Raw genomic sequence first — 25,644 nt, 5'->3', positions numbered from 1 at the left:
GAGTATTATTTACTCAAGTTGAACAAAAACCAATGAAATCACTACACACTAAAAACAAAGCAGGAAACGGGTGGCACAATGCTAATATCAATATGTGAGTAATCCTAAGCATCCAGTTCAAATGCCATCGTAGGACTTTTGGAATTGAAAATTTAATCTGGGTAATTGTGAGTATAAAACTATTCTCAATTATCATAAAACTCATCAACTTTAAGGAAGGAAATCTGGTCTGGCCTATCTGTTATTTCAGATCCACAGTGTGTTTGACTCTTAAACTCCAACTGTGTCTGAAGGAACCTCTGTCAAGATGCTTCTAAGTCTGCCAAAAACTTGCAGGTCCTCCAGTGAAAAGAGTTGACCATGACTGAGGTTTATAGACCAGCATATTTCCGGTTCCAGGTTTATTTTTTGCAAGACATGCTCAAACTTGGGGTAGCCATTGCAGGTGTACAGTGGGGAAAAATTGCGCTCTTGGACCATTTGGCCACAGTATACCCAGGGGTCAGAAACTGTAGATCACCCAGACTGTGTCTATCCAAGAATGTTTGTTGTATATTTTATTGAGCCACCTCTACATGTGTTGTGTGGAGAACATTATTTCTGCTACACTTATTCATTCAAATTTGAAATATTTTGCCTCCAAGTTGTATACCTGACATGAAATTTATTTTGCAAACTTTAAGATAGTTAAAATGTTATCGAGTGAGGCATACTTTTCTTGGAACATATTAAATTTTCTTGAAAATCCTGTGATGTTCAAGTTGAATTGTTTTTATTTACAAATTTTATGAATAAAGTATATTTTCAAAAATATATGTACAGTTGACTTTTAACTGCTCTGCTCTGGTCTAGTTTCCCAACCACTGTGCACCAAGGTGAGAAACAAGCAGCAACATTTTCAGGAAGCAATGCCGCTTTACCCAAACATCTCTGCCCCGTCCATGCTTTCAGTCTCCTCCAGAGCACCAGTGTCAAATAAAGGCAGTATCTGCTAATACCAGCTGCCCTATCAACTGTGTATGTGCAGGCTTCCAGCGCCACGCATGCTTAGGCTTCTGATCTATCTGGTCGCCAATCTACCAGAAGGATATGGATGCTTCAGAGAGGGTCCAGAGAAGATTTACCAGGATGTTGCCTGGTCTGGAATTTCAGTTATGAGGAGAGGTTGGATAAAGTCGGATGGTTTTCACTGGAAATACAGAGGCTTGGGGTGGCTAGATTGAGGTTTACAAAATTATGAAAGGCATCGATGGGGCAGATTGTGAGAAGCTGGATGAAAGATCAACTGCAAGACAGCACAGGTTCAAGGTGAGGGGGGAAGGTTTAGGGGAGAGGTACGGGGAAAATCTTTCGCCCAGAGAATGGTGGAAGCCTGGAATATATTGCCAGTGGAGGATGTTTGAAGCAGGCACGCTGGCACCTGAAAAGCCTGTCTGTCTGACATGACTCAAGTTGTGTGAATGGGGTTGGAGGGCAGTTGCCTCGCACTTGGAATGTTTTGTATTTAAATGCTACCTTTGATGTCATCTGAACGGTTTCTGGTGTGGGATAATTCAGAAATCGGAACTGAAAATTTTGAAAGCATGGAATTCCTGAGGGGCATCAGCACCCCCGGCCGCTTTAAATTTCGTTCGGCCTCTCACCTTTTCAAAAAAAACTTGAGGAGGACAAAGAGTGAGAGAGGCGGTGCTCGTCTCGCCATCCAAAGGGGAAACAGCACAGGACCGACAACCAGCAATATCGTTTCCAGCGGGGCGAGAGGGAAGCCCCGCCCCCTCATCTACATACCTGGAACATAACGGTGCGAAAGGAAATAGTTACCCCTCTTTCTGTGGGATAGGAACTGTTTTGCGCTCTTGAACCTAATGTGAATTAAGTTGTTTGTTCTGTGGTATTGATGATACTTGTCAGTGTGGTCAGTCAGCATGATGCTAGAGAGCTCCAAGCAGAGTGGGTTGAGGGTAAGGTTAGCGAGTTATTTAGTATACTCTGGTTTCTCTTCAGATCGTATAAATCTTTCGCCTTTTACTAAAGATTTCCGTGGAGAGGAACACTCAGAGTTTGAATCAATTTTTTGTGGCCCTGCTTTTGTAGGGCTGTTGTCTAGTTGCAAAGAAAGAAATGAAGTGTTTGTCTTGTTTTGTGCTTTCCCGTCTTTTCTGTTGTGTGGCTTTCCTTATTTTGCCATTTTTTTCTGGGTAGACTTGTGAATGGTTCCTACGGTTTGGGAGCTTCCTTGACTCTTTCCTCTTAAAGTGGTGTCCTCCTGCTATTGGCCACGCATTTTGCTTTTGTTTTCTTGGGTCTTATTTTATCATAAATTGCCTAGGTCTTAATTTTATGGGGTGTCTTCATTGCTACCTGTTTTGGCAAAGCTGCTTTTGTTGGCTGCACACAGATTTGATAGAGTATTTCCATTCATTATTATATAAATCCTGTGTAAAAGTCTCATTGTTGATCGGGAGCGGTTCTCGCCATCTACTCCTCAGTGCTGTCAATTAGGTCTCAGAAAAGGTGAGTGACAGAAGGAATATCGATGCGGATGTACCCGATGAAGAAGCAGCGCTCCGAAAGCTGGTACTTCCAAATAAACCCGTTGGACTATAACCCGGTGTCGTGTGAGTTTTAACTGAGAAAGAATATTGTCTTCGGAATGTGGGAGGTCGAACAGTGTGGTGCTGGAAAAGCACAGTCGGTCAGGCAGCGTCCGAGGAGCAGGAGAGTCGACGGTTTGAGCGTAAGCTCTTCATCAGAAACGAGGGGGTGGCCCGAGGGAGCTAGGAGTTGAATGGCAGTGGGGGGAGGGAAGGTAGCTGGTAGTTGACGTTGGGAGTGAAGTGATAGGTCAGAGAGCAGGGTGGAACAGATAGGTGGGAAGGAGGATGGACAGGTAGGACAGCTCAAGTGAGCGGTGCTGGATTGAAAGGTTTTTACTGGGATAAGGTGGGAGGAGGCGAAATGGGGAAACTGATGAAATCCACATTGATCCTGTGCGGTTAGACCGTCCCATGGTGGAACATGAGACGTTCTTCCTCCAGACATCGGGTGGCTGGAGTTTGGCGGTGGAGGAGGCCCAGGACTTGCATGTCCTTGGCGGAGTGCCAGGGTGACTTAAAACGTTCAGGCTTAGGAGACAACCTGGGTGTGCAGTCTTGAACTGTCCTACCTGTTCACCTTCCTTCCCACCTATCCGCTCCACTCTCCTCTCCGACCGATCACCTTCAACCCCACCTTCATCTACCTATCACATTCCCAAATACTTCCCGGCCCCACCCCTCTCCCTTTTATCTCCCAGCTGCCTTGGGCCACCCCGTCATTCCTGATGAAGAGATTATGCTCGAAACCTCGACTCTCCTGCTCCTCAGTTGCTGCCTGACCGGCTGCGCTTATCCGTCACCACACTCTTCGACTCCGATCTCCAGCAGCTGCAGTCCTTGCTTTCTCCTGACTGAGGAAGATGCTTGGTGTCGTTGCTCCCCAATGTCGAGGGTCACTGTGAAACTGCTGGCAAATGCAAACTTGTGCACCGCGGTGAGTGACAGCGACTTGTATTCGGCTCGATTGGCCAGGATCTGCTGGAGGTGTACGACAGTATGCGGAAACCTGTACTTCCAAATAAACCTGTTGGACTATCCCCTAGTGTTGTGTTTTTTTTTAATCTCGGGCATAGTGTGACTGCTATATTTTACACCAGTCACCACCAACAGTGAACCAGCGGGGCAGTTGTTTGTCTGGGATACCCCCAACTAGACTTGGGGCGATCTGTAAAATCTTCCGTTCTGGAGATTTATGTTTTGGTAAGGTGGCCCCTCTAATGTATAGTATCATGATCCATGTAGATCTGCAACCATGTCATACTTTTCATGTAATCAATAAGCCAATCATAGATAAATCTATTGTTACCAGTGAGAACCAGGAGGACGATTGATCAATTACTGCAAAAGATGTGAAAACTCTTGCAGTAACTATACCTGCAAGACGCTTTGGGGACGCCCCATCACAAAGAGTCATAGTTACTCATGCCAGGGCGTTGTCGGCTAAATCTCACAGCCGTAAACAACAAAGAAGAACTCCTGTGAGGTAACAAAGCTATACCTACTTCTGTTAACTTGGTCTAAACTATTTTAACATGCCAAGCTATACGGTTTACTTTTGTATTCCTGATGAAGAGCATATGCCCGAAACACCGATTCTCCTGCTCTTCAGGTGCTGCCTGACCTGCTGTGCTTTTCCAGTAACACTCACTCATCACTGTGTCGTTACTTTTGTATTTGTTCCTGAAAACAAACTAAGCCAAGAGTATTATTTACTCAAGTTGAACAAAAACCAATGAAATCACTACACACTAAAAACAAAGCAGGAAACGGGTGGCACAATGCTAATATCAATATGTGAGTAATCCTAAGCATCCAGTTCAAATGCCATCGTAGGACTTTTGGAATTGAAAATTTAATCTGGGTAATTGTGAGTATAAAACTATTCTCAATTATCATAAAACTCATCAACTTTAAGGAAGGAAATCTGGTCTGGCCTATCTGTTATTTCAGATCCACAGTGTGTTTGACTCTTAAACTCCAACTGTGTCTGAAGGAACCTCTGTCAAGATGCTTCTAAGTCTGCCAAAAACTTGCAGGTCCTCCAGTGAAAAGAGTTGACCATGACTGAGGTTTATAGACCAGCATAGTTCCGGTTCCAGGTTTATTTTTTGCAAGACATGCTCAAACTTGGGGTAGCCATTGCAGGTGTACAGTGGGGAAAAATTGCGCTCTTGGACCATTTGGCCACAGTATACCCAGGGGTCAGAAACTGTAGATCACCCAGACTGTGTCTATCCAAGAATGTTTGTTGTATATTTTATTGAGCCACCTCTACATGTGTTGTGTGGAGAACATTATTTCTGCTACACTTATTCATTCAAATTTGAAATATTTTGCCTCCAAGTTGTATACCTGACATGAAATTTATTTTGCAAACTTTAAGATAGTTAAAATGTTATCGAGTGAGGCATACTTTTCTTGGAACATATTAAATTTTCTTGAAAATCCTGTGATGTTCAAGTTGAATTGTTTTTATTTACAAATTTTATGAATAAAGTATATTTTCAAAAATATATGTACAGTTGACTTTTAACTGCTCTCTGCTCTGGTCTAGTTTCCCAACCACTGTGCACCAAGGTGAGAAACAAGCAGCAACATTTTCAGGAAGCAATGCCGCTTTACCCAAACATCTCTGCCCCGTCCATGCTTTCAGTCTCCTCCAGAGCACCAGTGTCAAATAAAGGCAGTATCTGCTAATACCAGCTGCCCTATCAACTGTGTATGTGCAGGCTTCCAGCGCCACGCATGCTTAGGCTTCTGATCTATCTGGTCGCCAATCTACCAGAAGGATATGGATGCTTCAGAGAGGGTCCAGAGAAGATTTACCAGGATGTTGCCTGGTCTGGAATTTCAGTTATGAGGAGAGGTTGGATAAAGTCGGATGGTTTTCACTGGAAATACAGAGGCTTGGGGTGGCTAGATTGAGGTTTACAAAATTATGAAAGGCATCGATGGGGCAGATTGTGAGAAGCTGGATGAAAGATCAACTGCAAGACAGCACAGGTTCAAGGTGAGGGGGGAAGGTTTAGGGGAGAGGTACGGGGAAAATCTTTCGCCCAGAGAATGGTGGAAGCCTGGAATATATTGCCAGTGGAGGATGTTTGAAGCAGGCACGCTGGCACCTGAAAAGCCTGTCTGTCTGACATGACTCAAGTTGTGTGAATGGGGTTGGAGGGCAGTTGCCTCGCACTTGGAATGTTTTGTATTTAAATGCTACCTTTGATGTCATCTGAACGGTTTCTGGTGTGGGATAATTCAGAAATCGGAACTGAAAATTTTGAAAGCATGGAATTCCTGAGGGGCATCAGCACCCCCGGCCGCTTTAAATTTCGTTCGGCCTCTCACCTTTTCAAAAAAAACTTGAGGAGGACAAAGAGTGAGAGAGGCGGTGCTCGTCTCGCCATCCAAAGGGGAAACAGCACAGGACCGACAACCAGCAATATCGTTTCCAGCGGGGCGAGAGGGAAGCCCCGCCCCCTCATCTACATACCTGGAACATAACGGTGCGAAAGGAAATAGTTACCCCTCTTTCTGTGGGATAGGAACTGTTTTGCGCTCTTGAACCTAATGTGAATTAAGTTGTTTGTTCTGTGGTATTGATGATACTTGTCAGTGTGGTCAGTCAGCATGATGCTAGAGAGCTCCAAGCAGAGTGGGTTGAGGGTAAGGTTAGCGAGTTATTTAGTATACTCTGGTTTCTCTTCAGATCGTATAAATCTTTCGCCTTTTACTAAAGATTTCCGTGGAGAGGAACACTCAGAGTTTGAATCAATTTTTTGTGGCCCTGCTTTTGTAGGGCTGTTGTCTAGTTGCAAAGAAAGAAATGAAGTGTTTGTCTTGTTTTGTGCCTTCCCGTCTTTTCTGTTGTGTGGCTTTCCTTATTTTGCCATTTTTTTCTGGGTAGACTTGTGAATGGTTCCTACGGTTTGGGAGCTTCCTTGACTCTTTCCTCTTAAAGTGGTGTCCTCCTGCTATTGGCCACGCATTTTGCTTTTGTTTTCTTGGGTCTTATTTTATCATAAATTGCCTAGGTCTTAATTTTATGGGGTGTCTTCATTGCTACCTGTTTTGGCAAAGCTGCTTTTGTTGGCTGCACACAGATTTGATAGAGTATTTCCATTCATTATTATATAAATCCTGTGTAAAAGTCTCATTGTTGATCGGGAACGGTTCTCGCCATCTACTCCTCAGTGCTGTCAATTAGGTCTCAGAAAAGGTGAGTGACAGAAGGAATATCGATGCGGATGTACCCGATGAAGAAGCAGCGCTCCGAAAGCTGGTACTTCCAAATAAACCCGTTGGACTATAACCCGGTGTCGTGTGAGTTTTAACTGAGAAAGAATATTGTCTTCGGAATGTGGGAGGTCGAACAGTGTGGTGCTGGAAAAGCACAGTCGGTCAGGCAGCGTCCGAGGAGCAGGAGAGTCGACGGTTTGAGCGTAAGCTCTTCATCAGAAACGAGGGGGTGGCCCGAGGGAGCTAGGAGTTGAATGGCAGTGGGGGGAGGGAAGGTAGCTGGTAGTTGACGTTGGGAGTGAAGTGATAGGTCAGAGAGCAGGGTGGAACAGATAGGTGGGAAGGAGGATGGACAGGTAGGACAGCTCAAGTGAGCGGTGCTGGATTGAAAGGTTTTTACTGGGATAAGGTGGGAGGAGGCGAAATGGGGAAACTGATGAAATCCACATTGATCCTGTGCGGTTAGACCGTCCCATGGTGGAACATGAGACGTTCTTCCTCCAGACATCGGGTGGCTGGAGTTTGGCGGTGGAGGAGGCCCAGGACTTGCATGTCCTTGGCGGAGTGCCAGGGTGACTTAAAACGTTCAGGCTTAGGAGACAACCTGGGTGTGCAGTCTTGAACTGTCCTACCTGTTCACCTTCCTTCCCACCTATCCGCTCCACTCTCCTCTCCGACCGATCACCTTCAACCCCACCTTCATCTACCTATCACATTCCCAAATACTTCCCGGCCCCACCCCTCTCCCTTTTATCTCCCAGCTGCCTTGGGCCACCCCGTCATTCCTGATGAAGAGATTATGCTCGAAACCTCGACTCTCCTGCTCCTCAGTTGCTGCCTGACCGGCTGCGCTTATCCGTCACCACACTCTTCGACTCCGATCTCCAGCAGCTGCAGTCCTTGCTTTCTCCTGACTGAGGAAGATGCTTGGTGTCGTTGCTCCCCAATGTCGAGGGTCACTGTGAAACTGCTGGCAAATGCAAACTTGTGCACCGCGGTGAGTGACAGCGACTTGTATTCGGCTCGATTGGCCAGGATCTGCTGGAGGTGTACGACAGTATGCGGAAACCTGTACTTCCAAATAAACCTGTTGGACTATCCCCTAGTGTTGTGTTTTTTTTTAATCTCGGGCATAGTGTGACTGCTATATTTTACACCAGTCACCACCAACAGTGAACCAGCGGGGCAGTTGTTTGTCTGGGATACCCCCAACTAGACTTGGGGCGATCTGTAAAATCTTCCGTACTGTAGATTTATGTTTTGGTAAGGTGGCCCCTCTAATGTATAGTATCATGATCCATGTAGATCTGCAACCATGTCATACTTTTCATGTAATCAATAAGCCAATCATAGATAAATCTATTGTTACCAGTGAGAACCAGGAGGACGATTGATCAATTACTGCAAAAGATGTGAAAACTCTTGCAGTAACTATACCTGCAAGACGCTTTGGGGACGCCCCATCACAAAGAGTCATAGTTACTCATGCCAGGGCGTTGTCGGCTAAATCTCACAGCCGTAAACAACAAAGAAGAACTCCTGTGAGGTAACAAAGCTATACCTACTTCTGTTAACTTGGTCTAAACTATTTTAACATGCCAAGCTATACGGTTTACTTTTGTATTCCTGATGAAGAGCATATGCCCGAAACACCGATTCTCCTGCTCTTCAGGTGCTGCCTGACCTGCTGTGCTTTTCCAGTAACACTCACTCATCACTGTGTCGTTACTTTTGTATTTGTTCCTGAAAACAAACTAAGCCAAGAGTATTATTTACTCAAGTTGAACAAAAACCAATGAAATCACTACACACTAAAAACAAAGCAGGAAACGGGTGGCACAATGCTAATATCAATATGTGAGTAATCCTAAGCATCCAGTTCAAATGCCATCGTAGGACTTTTGGAATTGAAAATTTAATCTGGGTAATTGTGAGTATAAAACTATTCTCAATTATCATAAAACTCATCAACTTTAAGGAAGGAAATCTGGTCTGGCCTATCTGTTATTTCAGATCCACAGTGTGTTTGACTCTTAAACTCCAACTGTGTCTGAAGGAACCTCTGTCAAGATGCTTCTAAGTCTGCCAAAAACTTGCAGGTCCTCCAGTGAAAAGAGTTGACCATGACTGAGGTTTATAGACCAGCATAGTTCCGGTTCCAGGTTTATTTTTTGCAAGACATGCTCAAACTTGGGGTAGCCATTGCAGGTGTACAGTGGGGAAAAATTGCGCTCTTGGACCATTTGGCCACAGTATACCCAGGGGTCAGAAACTGTAGATCACCCAGACTGTGTCTATCCAAGAATGTTTGTTGTATATTTTATTGAGCCACCTCTACATGTGTTGTGTGGAGAACATTATTTCTGCTACACTTATTCATTCAAATTTGAAATATTTTGCCTCCAAGTTGTATACCTGACATGAAATTTATTTTGCAAACTTTAAGATAGTTAAAATGTTATCGAGTGAGGCATACTTTTCTTGGAACATATTAAATTTTCTTGAAAATCCTGTGATGTTCAAGTTGAATTGTTTTTATTTACAAATTTTATGAATAAAGTATATTTTCAAAAATATATGTACAGTTGACTTTTAACTGCTCTCTGCTCTGGTCTAGTTTCCCAACCACTGTGCACCAAGGTGAGAAACAAGCAGCAACATTTTCAGGAAGCAATGCCGCTTTACCCAAACATCTCTGCCCCGTCCATGCTTTCAGTCTCCTCCAGAGCACCAGTGTCAAATAAAGGCAGTATCTGCTAATACCAGCTGCCCTATCAACTGTGTATGTGCAGGCTTCCAGCGCCACGCATGCTTAGGCTTCTGATCTATCTGGTCGCCAATCTACCAGAAGGATATGGATGCTTCAGAGAGGGTCCAGAGAAGATTTACCAGGATGTTGCCTGGTCTGGAATTTCAGTTATGAGGAGAGGTTGGATAAAGTCGGATGGTTTTCACTGGAAATACAGAGGCTTGGGGTGGCTAGATTGAGGTTTACAAAATTATGAAAGGCATCGATGGGGCAGATTGTGAGAAGCTGGATGAAAGATCAACTGCAAGACAGCACAGGTTCAAGGTGAGGGGGGAAGGTTTAGGGGAGAGGTACGGGGAAAATCTTTCGCCCAGAGAATGGTGGAAGCCTGGAATATATTGCCAGTGGAGGATGTTTGAAGCAGGCACGCTGGCACCTGAAAAGCCTGTCTGTCTGACATGACTCAAGTTGTGTGAATGGGGTTGGAGGGCAGTTGCCTCGCACTTGGAATGTTTTGTATTTAAATGCTACCTTTGATGTCATCTGAACGGTTTCTGGTGTGGGATAATTCAGAAATCGGAACTGAAAATTTTGAAAGCATGGAATTCCTGAGGGGCATCAGCACCCCCGGCCGCTTTAAATTTCGTTCGGCCTCTCACCTTTTCAAAAAAAACTTGAGGAGGACAAAGAGTGAGAGAGGCGGTGCTCGTCTCGCCATCCAAAGGGGAAACAGCACAGGACCGACAACCAGCAATATCGTTTCCAGCGGGGCGAGAGGGAAGCCCCGCCCCCTCATCTACATACCTGGAACATAACGGTGCGAAAGGAAATAGTTACCCCTCTTTCTGTGGGATAGGAACTGTTTTGCGCTCTTGAACCTAATGTGAATTAAGTTGTTTGTTCTGTGGTATTGATGATACTTGTCAGTGTGGTCAGTCAGCATGATGCTAGAGAGCTCCAAGCAGAGTGGGTTGAGGGTAAGGTTAGCGAGTTGCTTAGTATACTCTGGTTTCTCTTCAGATCGTATAAATCTTTCGCCTTTTACTAAAGATTTCCGTGGAGAGGAACACTCAGAGTTTGAATCAATTTTTTGTGGCCCTGCTTTTGTAGGGCTGTTGTCTAGTTGCAAAGAAAGAAATGAAGTGTTTGTCTTGTTTTGTGCCTTCCCGTCTTTTCTGTTGTGTGGCTTTCCTTATTTTGCCATTTTTTTCTGGGTAGACTTGTGAATGGTTCCTACGGTTTGGGAGCTTCCTTGACTCTTTCCTCTTAAAGTGGTGTCCTCCTGCTATTGGCCACGCATTTTGCTTTTGTTTTCTTGGGTCTTATTTTATCATAAATTGCCTAGGTCTTAATTTTATGGGGTGTCTTCATTGCTACCTGTTTTGGCAAAGCTGCTTTTGTTGGCTGCACACAGATTTGATAGAGTATTTCCATTCATTATTATATAAATCCTGTGTAAAAGTCTCATTGTTGATCGGGAACGGTTCTCGCCATCTACTCCTCAGTGCTGTCAATTAGGTCTCAGAAAAGGTGAGTGACAGAAGGAATATCGATGCGGATGTACCCGATGAAGAAGCAGCGCTCCGAAAGCTGGTACTTCCAAATAAACCCGTTGGACTATAACCCGGTGTCGTGTGAGTTTTAACTGAGAAAGAATATTGTCTTCGGAATGTGGGAGGTCGAACAGTGTGGTGCTGGAAAAGCACAGTCGGTCAGGCAGCGTCCGAGGAGCAGGAGAGTCGACGGTTTGAGCGTAAGCTCTTCATCAGAAACGAGGGGGTGGCCCGAGGGAGCTAGGAGTTGAATGGCAGTGGGGGGAGGGAAGGTAGCTGGTAGTTGACGTTGGGAGTGAAGTGATAGGTCAGAGAGCAGGGTGGAACAGATAGGTGGGAAGGAGGATGGACAGGTAGGACAGCTCAAGTGAGCGGTGCTGGATTGAAAGGTTTTTACTGGGATAAGGTGGGAGGAGGCGAAATGGGGAAACTGATGAAATCCACATTGATCCTGTGCGGTTAGACCGTCCCATGGTGGAACATGAGACGTTCTTCCTCCAGACATCGGGTGGCTGGAGTTTGGCGGTGGAGGAGGCCCAGGACTTGCATGTCCTTGGCGGAGTGCCAGGGTGACTTAAAACGTTCAGGCTTAGGAGACAACCTGGGTGTGCAGTCTTGAACTGTCCTACCTGTTCACCTTCCTTCCCACCTATCCGCTCCACTCTCCTCTCCGACCGATCACCTTCAACCCCACCTTCATCTACCTATCACATTCCCAAATACTTCCCGGCCCCACCCCTCTCCCTTTTATCTCCCAGCTGCCTTGGGCCACCCCGTCATTCCTGATGAAGAGATTATGCTCGAAACCTCGACTCTCCTGCTCCTCAGTTGCTGCCTGACCGGCTGCGCTTATCCGTCACCACACTCTTCGACTCCGATCTCCAGCAGCTGCAGTCCTTGCTTTCTCCTGACTGAGGAAGATGCTTGGTGTCGTTGCTCCCCAATGTCGAGGGTCACTGTGAAACTGCTGGCAAATGCAAACTTGTGCACCGCGGTGAGTGACAGCGACTTGTATTCGGCTCGATTGGCCAGGATCTGCTGGAGGTGTACGACAGTATGCGGAAACCTGTACTTCCAAATAAACCTGTTGGACTATCCCCTAGTGTTGTGTTTTTTTTTAATCTCGGGCATAGTGTGACTGCTATATTTTACACCAGTCACCACCAACAGTGAACCAGCGGGGCAGTTGTTTGTCTGGGATACCCCCAACTAGACTTGGGGCGATCTGTAAAATCTTCCGTACTGTAGATTTATGTTTTGGTAAGGTGGCCCCTCTAATGTATAGTATCATGATCCATGTAGATCTGCAACCATGTCATACTTTTCATGTAATCAATAAGCCAATCATAGATAAATCTATTGTTACCAGTGAGAACCAGGAGGACGATTGATCAATTACTGCAAAAGATGTGAAAACTCTTGCAGTAACTATACCTGCAAGACGCTTTGGGGACGCCCCATCACAAAGAGTCATAGTTACTCATGCCAGGGCGTTGTCGGCTAAATCTCACAGCCGTAAACAACAAAGAAGAACTCCTGTGAGGTAACAAAGCTATACCTACTTCTGTTAACTTGGTCTAAACTATTTTAACATGCCAAGCTATACGGTTTACTTTTGTATTCCTGATGAAGAGCATATGCCCGAAACACCGATTCTCCTGCTCTTCAGGTGCTGCCTGACCTGCTGTGCTTTTCCAGTAACACTCACTCATCACTGTGTCGTTACTTTTGTATTTGTTCCTGAAAACAAACTAAGCCAAGAGTATTATTTACTCAAGTTGAACAAAAACCAATGAAATCACTACACACTAAAAACAAAGCAGGAAACGGGTGGCACAATGCTAATATCAATATGTGAGTAATCCTAAGCATCCAGTTCAAATGCCATCGTAGGACTTTTGGAATTGAAAATTTAATCTGGGTAATTGTGAGTATAAAACTATTCTCAATTATCATAAAACTCATCAACTTTAAGGAAGGAAATCTGGTCTGGCCTATCTGTTATTTCAGATCCACAGTGTGTTTGACTCTTAAACTCCAACTGTGTCTGAAGGAACCTCTGTCAAGATGCTTCTAAGTCTGCCAAAAACTTGCAGGTCCTCCAGTGAAAAGAGTTGACCATGACTGAGGTTTATAGACCAGCATAGTTCCGGTTCCAGGTTTATTTTTTGCAAGACATGCTCAAACTTGGGGTAGCCATTGCAGGTGTACAGTGGGGAAAAATTGCGCTCTTGGACCATTTGGCCACAGTATACCCAGGGGTCAGAAACTGTAGATCACCCAGACTGTGTCTATCCAAGAATGTTTGTTGTATATTTTATTGAGCCACCTCTACATGTGTTGTGTGGAGAACATTATTTCTGCTACACTTATTCATTCAAATTTGAAATATTTTGCCTCCAAGTTGTATACCTGACATGAAATTTATTTTGCAAACTTTAAGATAGTTAAAATGTTATCGAGTGAGGCATACTTTTCTTGGAACATATTAAATTTTCTTGAAAATCCTGTGATGTTCAAGTTGAATTGTTTTTATTTACAAATTTTATGAATAAAGTATATTTTCAAAAATATATGTACAGTTGACTTTTAACTGCTCTCTGCTCTGGTCTAGTTTCCCAACCACTGTGCACCAAGGTGAGAAACAAGCAGCAACATTTTCAGGAAGCAATGCCGCTTTACCCAAACATCTCTGCCCCGTCCATGCTTTCAGTCTCCTCCAGAGCACCAGTGTCAAATAAAGGCAGTATCTGCTAATACCAGCTGCCCTATCAACTGTGTATGTGCAGGCTTCCAGCGCCACGCATGCTTAGGCTTCTGATCTATCTGGTCGCCAATCTACCAGAAGGATATGGATGCTTCAGAGAGGGTCCAGAGAAGATTTACCAGGATGTTGCCTGGTCTGGAATTTCAGTTATGAGGAGAGGTTGGATAAAGTCGGATGGTTTTCACTGGAAATACAGAGGCTTGGGGTGGCTAGATTGAGGTTTACAAAATTATGAAAGGCATCGATGGGGCAGATTGTGAGAAGCTGGATGAAAGATCAACTGCAAGACAGCACAGGTTCAAGGTGAGGGGGGAAGGTTTAGGGGAGAGGTACGGGGAAAATCTTTCGCCCAGAGAATGGTGGAAGCCTGGAATATATTGCCAGTGGAGGATGTTTGAAGCAGGCACGCTGGCACCTGAAAAGCCTGTCTGTCTGACATGACTCAAGTTGTGTGAATGGGGTTGGAGGGCAGTTGCCTCGCACTTGGAATGTTTTGTATTTAAATGCTACCTTTGATGTCATCTGAACGGTTTCTGGTGTGGGATAATTCAGAAATCGGAACTGAAAATTTTGAAAGCATGGAATTCCTGAGGGGCATCAGCACCCCCGGCCGCTTTAAATTTCGTTCGGCCTCTCACCTTTTCAAAAAAAACTTGAGGAGGACAAAGAGTGAGAGAGGCGGTGCTCGTCTCGCCATCCAAAGGGGAAACAGCACAGGACCGACAACCAGCAATATCGTTTCCAGCGGGGCGAGAGGGAAGCCCCGCCCCCTCATCTACATACCTGGAACATAACGGTGCGAAAGGAAATAGTTACCCCTCTTTCTGTGGGATAGGAACTGTTTTGCGCTCTTGAACCTAATGTGAATTAAGTTGTTTGTTCTGTGGTATTGATGATACTTGTCAGTGTGGTCAGTCAGCATGATGCTAGAGAGCTCCAAGCAGAGTGGGTTGAGGGTAAGGTTAGCGAGTTGTTTAGTATACTCTGGTTTCTCTTCAGATCGTATAAATCTTTCGCCTTTTACTAAAGATTTCCGTGGAGAGGAACACTCAGAGTTTGAATCAATTTTTTGTGGCCCTGCTTTTGTAGGGCTGTTGTCTAGTTGCAAAGAAAGAAATGAAGTGTTTGTCTTGTTTTGTGCCTTCCCGTCTTTTCTGTTGTGTGGCTTTCCTTATTTTGCCATTTTTTTCTGGGTAGACTTGTGAATGGTTCCTACGGTTTGGGAGCTTCCTTGACTCTTTCCTCTTAAAGTGGTGTCCTCCTGTTATTGGCCACGCATTTTGCTTTTGTTTTCTTGGGTCTTATTTTATCATAAATTGCCTAGGTCTTAATTTTATGGGGTGTCTTCATTGCTACCTGTTTTGGCAAAGCTGCTTTTGTTGGCTGCACACAGATTTGATAGAGTATTTCCATTCATTATTATATAAATCCTGTGTAAAAGTCTCATTGTTGATCGGGAACGGTTCTCGCCATCTACTCCTCAGTGCTGTCAATTAGGTCTCAGAAAAGGTGAGTGACAGAAGGAATATCGATGCGGATGTACCCGATGAAGAAGCAGCGCTCCGAAAGCTGGTACTTCCAAATAAACCCGTTGGACTATAACCCGGTGTCGTGTGAGTTTTAACTGAGAAAGAATATTGTCTTCGGAATGTGGGAGGTCGAACAGTGTGGTGCTGGAAAAGCACAGTCGGTCAGGCAGCGTCCGAGGAGCAGGAGAGTCGACGGTTTGAGCGTAAGCTCTTCATCAGAAACGAGGGGGTGGCCCGAGGGAGCTAGGAGTTGAATGGCAGTGGGGGGAGGGAAGGTAGCTGGGATTGCTAGCTGGTAGTTGACGTTGGGAGTGAAGTGATAGGTCAGAGAGCAGGGTGGAACAGATAGGTGGGAAGGAGGATGGACAGGTAGGACAGCTCAAGTGAGCGGTGCTGGATTGAAAGGTTTTTACTGGGATAAGGTGGGAGGAGGCGAAATGGGGAAACTGATGAAATCCACATTGATCCTGTGCGGTTAGACCGTCCCATGGTGGAACATGAGACGTTCTTCCTCCAGACATCGGGTGGCTGGAGTTTGGAACCAGGAGGAGGATTGATCAATTACTGCAAAAGATGTGAAAACTCTTGCAGTAACTATACCTGCAAGACGCTTTGGGGACGCCCCATCACAAAGAGTCATAGTTACTCATGCCAGGGCGTTGTCGGCTAATCCACCGACGTCAAGCCGGTGTTCTTCTCTGACCACTGCCTCCTGCTGGCCGACTGTCACCTACAGGATGAACAGCGGGCGGGCAAGGGAACGTGGAAACTGAACACTAAGCTGTTGACCCCGGGAAACATCGAAGAGCTCAAGAGGGATTACGCAGGTTGGAGAACCGTGAAGCCCCTCTTTGAGTCTCCAGCGGACTGGTGGGAAACGGTAAAAGGGAACATCAAGAGGTTCTTTATCCTCAAAGGTGTCCAGGAGGCGAGAGAGAGGCGGGAAAACTGTCCCAGCTCCAGGAAAGTATGCAGAACCTGCTCCTGCTGCAGACGATGGGGGTCGATGTCACGGAGGACCTCAAGGAGGTGAAGGGCCAGCAAGCCTCGCTCTTTGCCTCGGAGGCCTCCAGGATAATCTTCCGGTCCAGGGTCCGCTCGGTGGAGCAGGACGAGACGTGCTCACGTTTCTTCTTCCAGAAGGTGCACAAAGAGAGCTCCGTGCTCAGCAGCCTGAAGAAAGAAGATGGCTCGGTAACGTCATCTCAGGCTGACGTCATGAGGATCAGCAAATCCTTCTACGCCAGCCTGTATGACTCGAAGCCGACCGACAGCGCGGCCTCCCAGTCGTTCCTGTCCTCTATCACGGAGGTCCTAGATGACGGAACACGAGAGAGGCTGGACCAGCCGCTATCTCTGGATGAACTGACCAAGGCCCTCGAGTCCTTCGAAAAGAATAAAACTCCCGGAAGCGACAGCTTACCGGTCGAGGTTTATTCCGCTCTGTGAGACTTGATCGGCCAGGACCTGCTGGAGGTGTATGTCAGTATGCTTCGGGCAGGTACCATGAGTGAATCCATGAGGAAAGGCATCATCACCCTCGTCTACAAGCGGAAGGGGGAGAGGGAGGAAATTAGAAATTGGAGACCGATCTCACTGTTAAATGCAGACTACAAAATCTTGTCAAAGGTCATCGCCAACCGGGTCAGGTCTGCTCTGGGATCGGTGATCCACCCGGACCAAACCTGTGCTGTACCGGGCAGGAAGATCTCTGAGAGTCTCGCGCTCCTCAGGGATACGATCGCCTACGTGCAGGACAGGGGGGTGGACACCTGCCTGATCAGCCTGGACCAGGAGAAAGCCTTTGACAGGATATCGCATACATATATGAGGGATGTCCTCTCCAAAATGGGCTTTGGGGAGGGAATCGGAAATTGGATCAGACTGCTCTACACCAACATTGTCAGTGCAGTCTCAATCAATGGGTGGGAATCAGATAGCTTCCCAGTAAGATCTGGAGTCAGGCAGGGATGCCCCCTCTCACCCGCCTTGTTTGTGTGTTGCATAGAGCCATTTGCCGAATCCATCGGGAAGGATGCGAGCCTGAGAGGGGTGACTATTCCTGGCAGCGGGGGCCTGCAGGTTAAGGCCTCCCTGTACATGGATGACGTCGCTGTTTTCTGCTCGGATCCGCTGTCCGTGCACAGAATCGTGTGCATCTGCGACCAGTTCGAACGGGCCTCGGGGGCCAAGGTAAACCGAGGCAAGAGCGAGGCCATGCTCTTCGGGAACTGGGCCGACCAATCCTCTATCCCCTTCACCGTCAGGACTGACCACCTGAAGGTGCTGGGTATTTGGTTCGGGGGGGCTGGGGCGTGCGCCAAGACCTGGGAGGAGCGGATCAGGAAGATGAGACAGAAACTAGGCAGATGGGGGCAACGGTCGCTCTCCATCGCGGGAAAAAACCTGGTCATCAGGTGTGAGGTCCTCTTAGTATTGCTATATGTGGCACAGGTCTGGCCTATCCCCGGGACCTGTGCCGCCGCAGTCACCCGGGCCATCTTCCAATTCATTTGGAGATCAAAGATGGACCGGGTCCGAAGAGACTCTATGTACAAAGACCGGTGCAATGGGGGAAAAAACACGCCCAATGCCACCCTCACCCTGATGGCCACCTTTGTGTGTGGCTGCATCAAGCTGTGCGTGGATCCCTGGTACGCAAACACCAAGTGTCACTACGTACTGAGGTTCTACCTGTCCCCGGTGTTGCGAAGGATGGGCCTGGCCTCGCTGCCGCGGAACGCTCCGAGTAGTTGGACCGTTCCGTATCACCTGTCCTTTGTGGAGAAATTTATAAGGAAAAACACCTTTGACCACAAGTCCATCAGGAAGTGGTCAGCACGTAGCGTCCTTGAGACCCTTCGGGAAAAGGAGCGGGCGGATCCTGTCGAGCGGTTCCCTGAGCAGACTGTCAAAGCCATTTGGCAGAATGCCTCATCGCCAGAACTTTCCAACAAGCACCAAGACGTGGCTTGGCTGGTGGTGAGAAGGGCTCTGCCTGTGAGATCCTTTATGCACGCCCGGACTCTCTGCCGCACCGCACGCTGCCCTCGAAGTGGCTGCGGGGGGGACGAGACTGTCACACACCTCCTTCTGGAATGTGCCTATGCAGAAGAAGTCTGGAGAGGAATGCAGTGGTGCTTGTTGAGGTTCGTCCCGAGCAGCGCCGTGACGCGGGACTCCGTGCTCTACGGCCTGTTCCCCGGGACTCACACCGAGACGAACATTAACTGCGCCTGGAGGATCATCAACTCGGTGAAGGACGTTCTCTGGGCGGTCCGAAACCTGTTGATCTTCCAGCTGAAGGAATTGACCCCGACCGAGTGTTGCAGACTGGCACATTCCAAAGTCCAAGACTACGTGCTGAGTGACGCGCTGAAGCTTGGGGCAGCTGCCGCCAAGGCGCGGGGGGAAAGACCACCGTGTAAGATCGGCCTGCCGAAAGAAGAACAGGGCGCCCATACAGACGTTTTTTTCCTTTCTTTCTTTGCAACTAGACAACAGCCCTACAAAAGCAGGGCCACAAAAAATTCATTCAAACTCTGAGTGTTCCTCTCCACGGAAATCTTTAGTAAAAGGCGAAAGATTTATACGATCTGAAGAGAAACCAGAGTATACTAAATAACTCGCTAACCTTACCCTCAACCCACTCTGCTTGGAGCTCTCTAGCATCATGCTGACTGACCACACTGACAAGTATCATCAATACCACAGAACAAACAACTTAATTCACATTAGGTTCAAGAGCGCAAAACAGTTCCTATCCCACAGAAAGAGGGGTAACTATTTCCTTTCGCACCGTTATGTTCCAGGTATGTAGATGAGGGGGCGGGGCTTCCCTCTCGCCCTGCTGGAAACGATATTGCTGGTTGTCGGTCCTGTGCTGTTTCCCCTTTGGATGGCGAGACGAGCACCGCCTCTCTCACTCTTTGTCCTCCTCAAGTTTTTTTTGAAAAGGTGAGAGGCCGAACGAAATTTAAAGCGGCCGGGGGTGCTGATGCCCCTCAGGAATTCCATGCTTTCAAAATTTTCAGTTCCGATTTCTGAATTATCCCACACCAGAAACCGTTCAGATGACATCAAAGGTAGCATTTAAATACAAAACATTCCAATTGCGAGGGAACTGCCCTCCAACCCCATTCACACAACTTGAGTCATGTCAGACAGACAGGCTTTTCAGGTGCCAGCGTGCCTGCTTCAAACATCCTCCACTGGCAATATATTCCAGGCTTCCACCATTCTCTGGGCGAAAGATTTTCCCCGTACCTCTCCCCTAAACCTTCCCCCCTCACCTTGAACCTGTGCTGACTTGCAGTCGATCTTTCATCCAACTTCTCACAATCTGCCCCATCGATGCCTTTCATAATTTTGTAAACCTCAATCTAGCCACCCCAAGCCTCTGTATTTCCAGTGGAAACCATCCGACTTTATCCAACCTCTCCTCATGACTGAAATTCCAGACCAGGCAACATCCTGGTAAATCTTCTCTGGACCCTCTCTGAAGCATCCATATCCTTCTGGTAGATTGGCGATCAGAACTACATACAATATTCCAAAGGTAGCCTCCCTGAAGTTATGTACCATTGTAACAGAACTTGCCAACATTTATATTCGATGGGTTGGCCGATGAAGGCAAGCGTGCTGTATTCCTTCCTGACCACTTTATTCACCTGTGCTGCCACTTTCAGGGATCTGTCGACCTGTACACCCAGAACCCTCTGTATGTCAATGCTCCTAAGGGTTCTGCCATTTATTGTACAATTTGCACCTGAATTTGATCTTCCAAAATGCATCACCTCACATTTGTCCGGATTAAACTCCATTTCTCAACCCAAATCTGCAATCTCAGTATATCCCGCTGTATCCTTTGATCATCCTCCTCACTATCTGCAACTCTCACCAATTTTGGTGTCATCCACAAACATACTAAACAGACCTCATGCATATTCCTTCTAATTAATTATAGATACAACAAACAATATAGGCCCCAGCACTGATCCCTGTTGACAACCACTACTGACTGATCTCCATTCCGAAAGGCACCCTCCCACAACTACTCTGTCTTCTATGACCAGCATGTTTTCTGATGGACTTGGCAAACAGTTCTGTGGGACACAAGAAACAGGCCAGAGGAGAAAGGGTCGCCCTATCTAACACATGGTATGAGAGGAAAGATTTATGTTTCCCATCCATTGATTGAAACTACTTTGAAATTTGCAATTGACCACATATATCCCTGAAAGAGTGAGATCAATTTTAAGACTTTATCTATATTTCTATATTTGAAAATAGGTTCTCTCGTCCATTCTACCAACTCCTTTCATCAAGAAAACAGCTGAATTTTATTATCCCTTCATCTTGTATATTCAATGGAGTCTTTTTAAATGAATACTTAATTTTTTAGTAACGGCTACAGTTAGTTGCAAAACTTAGATGGGAAGATGGAGTTAAGAGGAGGATCAGCCATGAGTTAAAGGGGTTGGAACAGGCAAAAGAGACGAAATAGCCAATTCCTGTTCCGATGTTCCCATCTGCACAGTTTACTCTGCCATGTTGAAGGGCTTATGCCCGAAACATCGACTGTCCTGCTCCTTGGATGCTGTCTGACCTGCTGTGCTTTTTCCAGTGCCACATGTTTTGATTTTGACTCCAGCATCTGCAGTCCTCACTTTCTCCACATTATATTGATGAGCAATTTTGGAAAGGCAGTCCTTTCAAGCTTTACAATAACAGCTTATAAATATCGCAAAAATACAAGAGTCCTGAGGGACATCCCAACACTCTCCTTTAAATTGACTTTCTCCTCACTCTTCACAGGTTCTTTCATTAAAAAAACACTTGATGAGAACAAAGAGTGAGAGAGGCAGTGGTCATCTCCTCATTTGAACAGTAAACAACACAGAACTGACGATCTGCAATGTCATTTCCTGCAGGGAAAGACACGGAGGCCCCACTCCTTCATCTTCATCACTAGAACATAACTGTACAAAAAGTAAATAGGTATTCCTCAAGATACAAGGTAATGAGAGGAAGACTTACAATGTACTAGGTAATGATAGGCATAGATAGATTAGATAGCCAGAGACTTTACCCTCGGTCAGAAATGGCTGTAACGAGGAGTCACAATTTTAAGGGAATTGAATAAAGTCGAGGTGAGATGTCAGAGGTTGTATCTTTATGCAGAGAGTGGTGTGTGTGTGAAATGCACTGCCTGTTGTGGTAATGTAGTCAGAGACATTAGGGAGATTAAGTGACTGCTGGACAAGCACATGGACGGCAGTAAATTGAGGCATGTGTAGGTTCGGTTGATCTTAGGGTAAGATAAATGCTCAGTACAACATCATGGGCTGAGGGGCCTATACTGTTCGATGTTCTATGTTCCTTCTGTGGGAAATGAACTATTTTCCACGATTGCACTCAATTTTATTTCCATTGTTTGTTCCTTAGTGTCGACATTGATTGTCAGTGTGGTCACTCAACATGATGCTAAAGAGCTACGAATGTAATGGATTGAGGGTAAAGTTAGCAATTTATTTAACATACTATAGTTTCTCTGCAGATTGTATAAGTCTTTTGCCTTTTACTAAAGACTTCTGTGGAGATAAACACTCCACAGAATAATCCCTCTGCTCGGCTCTACCTGCTTCCCCAAGATCCACAAGTCCAACTCCCCCGGCTGACCCATTGTCTCCGCGTGCTCCTGTCCCACTGAACTAATTTCTTCCTGCCTCAACTCTATTCTCTTCCTCCTTGGTCTCGGCACTTCCATTCTACATCCAGGACATAAACTATGCTCTCCACTTCTTCAGACTTACAGATCCCTGGCCCCCAGGAGCTTCATCTTTAATTTGGACATGCAGTCCCTATACATGTCCTTATCCTGCAATGATGGCTTGCAGGCCCTCAGTTTCTACCTCTCCAATGGACCCATCCGGATCTCTCCACACCTCCACTTCACTGAATTAGTCCTCAGCCTCAATCACTTTGCTTTCAATTCTTTCCACTTTCCCCAAATCCAGGGGGTGGCACAGGCACTCTCATGGGCCTTAGCTACGCCTAAGTGAGGACTGCAGATGCTGGAGATTAGAGTCGAAAACACAGCAGGTCAGGCAGCATTCGAGGACCAGGAGAGTCGATGTTTTGGGCAAGAGCCCTTCATCAGGAATGCCCGCCTCTTTGGCAGTTATGTTGAACAATCCTTCATCAGTATGTACACTGGTACTGTTCCCCAATTCTTCTGCTGTTACTTTAGTGACTACATCAGTGTTCTATCCTGCACCAAGGCTGAACTGGAGCAGTTCATCGACTTCACGAACAACTTCCACCCCACTCTCAAATTCACTTGGTCTATCTTGGACATCTCCCTCTCCTTTCTTCACCTCTCTGATTCCATTTCCGGTGACAGTTTATGGTCTGACATTTACTATAAACCCACAGACTTCCATAGCAACCTGGACTACACCTCCTCCCACACCGTATCCTGCAAAACTATATCGTTTTCCCAAATCCTCCGTCTCTGTTGCATCTGCTCTGACAAGAAGACGTTCCACTCCCTAGCATACCAGATGTCTTCCTATTTCCAAGGTGCTTTTCCACTCTCTGTCATTCAGACAACCCTCCACTGCACCTCTTCCATTCCCCGCTTCACTGTTCTAAACCCTGCCCCCAACATAATAAAGATGGGCTCCCCCTTATCCTCACTTTCCACCCCACCAGTCTCGACATCCAACATATTCTCAAACACTTCTGCCAACTTCAATTAGACCCTATTACCCAGAACATCTTCCTCTTCCCAAAGGGACCGTTCCCTTCGCCACTCCTTGATTCACACCAGACTCCCCACCAACCCCTCCAACACCCCGGTACCTTCCACTGCAACCAAAACCGATGCAACACCTACCTATACACTACCTTCCTCACATCCATCCGTGGCCCCAAAACAGTCCTTCCAGATGAGACAGAGGATCACCTGCCTCTCCCCCTACCTTGATCACTGCATCTGGTGCTCCCTATGCGGTCTATTCTACATCGGTATGACCAAACGTAGTTTAGGTGACCATTTTGCCACGCATCTTTGCCAGGGCCTGAAATGCCAGTCTGACCTCCTGGTCACCACCCATTTCAATTCCCTTTCTCACTCCCCCTCCATCCTCGGCCTCCTCCATTGCTGCAGTGGATCAGACCACAAATTGGAGGAACAACACCTTATCTTCCACCTTGGTAGATTACATCCAGGATGACATAACATTGAGTTCTCGATGATACTGCCTCCTGATACTGCCTTCCTGATCCTGTGTTCTTCCTCCCTCCTGTTTGTCTCCTCTGGACTGTAATGAGGCTAAGAGCACCTGGAAGAACCCAAACTGAGCAGATTATTGCTAAGCAATTGGCAGTTGATAGCTGCTGTTTTCTGAGGAAGCATCACTGAACCCAAAATGTTAACTATGATTTCTCTGCAAAGATGCTGCCAGACTTGCTGAGACCTTTCAGCAGTTTCTGTTTTTGCTCCTGACTTCCAGCATCCACAGTAACCTCGCTTTTTATTTCATATTTAACTCACTACCTTACCAATGTGGGGCAGCTCAGTGTGTGCCAAACCTGCAGGCCACATGCAGTGGATTGCAAAATGACCCCCTGCAGGAACTTCAAACAGAGAGGGGAGTCTGATTAAGGATTGCAAAAAGACAAAGAGCTGGAGCCTGTGTGGGGAAGTAGACCACCTCTATCAAGGCCTGTTCAAGATGGAGGTGGGGGCCACATATGGACAAATGGCCAGAAGTGGCAACACTATCAGTGGACCCCAAAGAACAGAAAGGCACCACGCTACAATAAGAAGCTAAGAAAAGGGTCAAACAGAAAGAAGGTAAGACTTGCTGAAAAAGAAAGGAAGATGCTCTCGATAGTGACAAACTGACTAAATCTCCATCTGAGTCAATGGAGGAGGAGGAGGCATTAAAGAAACAGGGGAGGGGATATAGCAGATGGTGGGGAGCTTGGCCAGCAACAGGAACCATGTTTAAACCTTTATTGGACAGTATGGTGATCCAAAAATCTTAACATGGATTTTATATTTGCCAGCATGAATGTGCGTAGTCTAAAAGCCACCATGCAATATGTCTCCACATTGGCTTACCTGGCCAATGCCAAAGCAGACCTCCTGTTTCTGCAGCAGTGTCGGATACTGTAACTCAGCAGCTAAAGGAAATGGTTCAGCTTATGGGCCCATAGGCCTTTGATCTGGTCGAGGGCTAACGATTGCTGTTCCTCCAACCCGGATATTCTGCTGCGAGGAGGCAACTTCACCAGCTCAAACTTAAGGAGGTGGTGGAAGGACGCCTCTTTGTAGCAGTCGTTGGGTACAGAAATGCTCCCGAGATTAATTAACAGGTACGTCCTGGCGGGAATGAGTGAGCGGCTGGTTGTCCTGCAGCAGCTCCCACTGCTGCTGGCAATGTACAGGACGATCATTCTGACCTGAGACTTCAACTGCATTATCGATGCAAATGGACAAGATGGAGGAGCTGAGATCGAACTGGACTCCATATCCAGATCTCTGACAGAAATGGTTCAAGTTACCAAGCTGTATGAGATATTCAGCACCTCTGCAAATGGAGTCCAGCATAGATACACCTGGTCACAGCCAGACAGGACAAGTCTTTAAAGGATAGATTTTCTGTTTGCATCCCGTACATCTGGGTCAGATCCACAAACATCACACCAATGTTCTTGTCTGACCACTGCCTCCTGCTGGCCAACTATCACCTACAGGATGATCAGCAGGCCAGCAAGGGAACATGGTAGCTGAATGTGAAACTGTTGACCCCAGAAAACTTTGAGCTGCTCAAAAGGGATTACACATGTTGGAGAGGCATGAAGCCCTTCTTTCAGTCTCCAGCAGACTGGTGGAAACAGTCAAAGGAAACATTAAGAGGTTCTTTATCCTCAAAGGTGTTCACAAGATGAGAAAGTGAGAGACAGGGAAACTTGTCCAAATTCCAGAAAACATACAGAACCTACTCCTGCTGCAGACAATGGGGTTGATGTCACAGGGGATCTCCAGGAGGTGTTGAGTCAGTAAGCCTCACTCTTCACCTTGGAGACCTCCAAGATAATCTTCTGGTCCAGGGTCCACACAGTGGTGCATGATGACATATGCTCACGTTTCATCTTCCAGAAGGTGTACAGGGAGAGAGAGCTCTGTGCTCAGCAGCCT

General features: G+C 46.5%; 5 non-coding genes and 1 pseudogene across 5 annotated transcripts; 5 read left to right on the top strand and 1 right to left on the bottom strand.

Moving 5' to 3' along the window:
- Window positions 1-1,984: 1,984 nt before the first annotated feature.
- LOC140483415 (U5 spliceosomal RNA) lies at window positions 1,985-2,097 on the top strand. Its single transcript, XR_011961949.1, has one exon. It is a non-coding gene; the product is annotated as a U5 spliceosomal RNA (small nuclear RNA).
- Window positions 2,098-6,283: 4,186 nt separating this feature from the next.
- LOC140483414 (U5 spliceosomal RNA) lies at window positions 6,284-6,396 on the top strand. Its single transcript, XR_011961948.1, has one exon. It is a non-coding gene; the product is annotated as a U5 spliceosomal RNA (small nuclear RNA).
- A 4,186-nt stretch (window positions 6,397-10,582) lies between these two features.
- Window positions 10,583-10,695, top strand: LOC140483413 (U5 spliceosomal RNA). The gene has a single exon (XR_011961947.1). It is a non-coding gene; the product is annotated as a U5 spliceosomal RNA (small nuclear RNA).
- A 4,186-nt stretch (window positions 10,696-14,881) lies between these two features.
- Window positions 14,882-14,994, top strand: LOC140483412 (U5 spliceosomal RNA). Its single transcript, XR_011961946.1, has one exon. It is a non-coding gene; the product is annotated as a U5 spliceosomal RNA (small nuclear RNA).
- Window positions 14,995-18,934: 3,940 nt separating this feature from the next.
- On the bottom strand, window positions 18,935-19,047 carry LOC140483420 (U5 spliceosomal RNA). The gene has a single exon (XR_011961954.1). It is a non-coding gene; the product is annotated as a U5 spliceosomal RNA (small nuclear RNA).
- A 2,923-nt stretch (window positions 19,048-21,970) lies between these two features.
- Window positions 21,971-22,089, top strand: LOC140483427 (U5 spliceosomal RNA; annotated as a pseudogene).
- The last annotated feature ends 3,555 nt before the right edge of the window (window positions 22,090-25,644 follow it).

This window comes from Chiloscyllium punctatum, chromosome 11, assembly GCF_047496795.1.
Source record: "Chiloscyllium punctatum isolate Juve2018m chromosome 11, sChiPun1.3, whole genome shotgun sequence".
NCBI classification, from domain to species: domain Eukaryota; kingdom Metazoa; phylum Chordata; class Chondrichthyes; order Orectolobiformes; family Hemiscylliidae; genus Chiloscyllium; species Chiloscyllium punctatum.
This window is presented reverse-complemented; position numbering and strand designations above follow the sequence as displayed.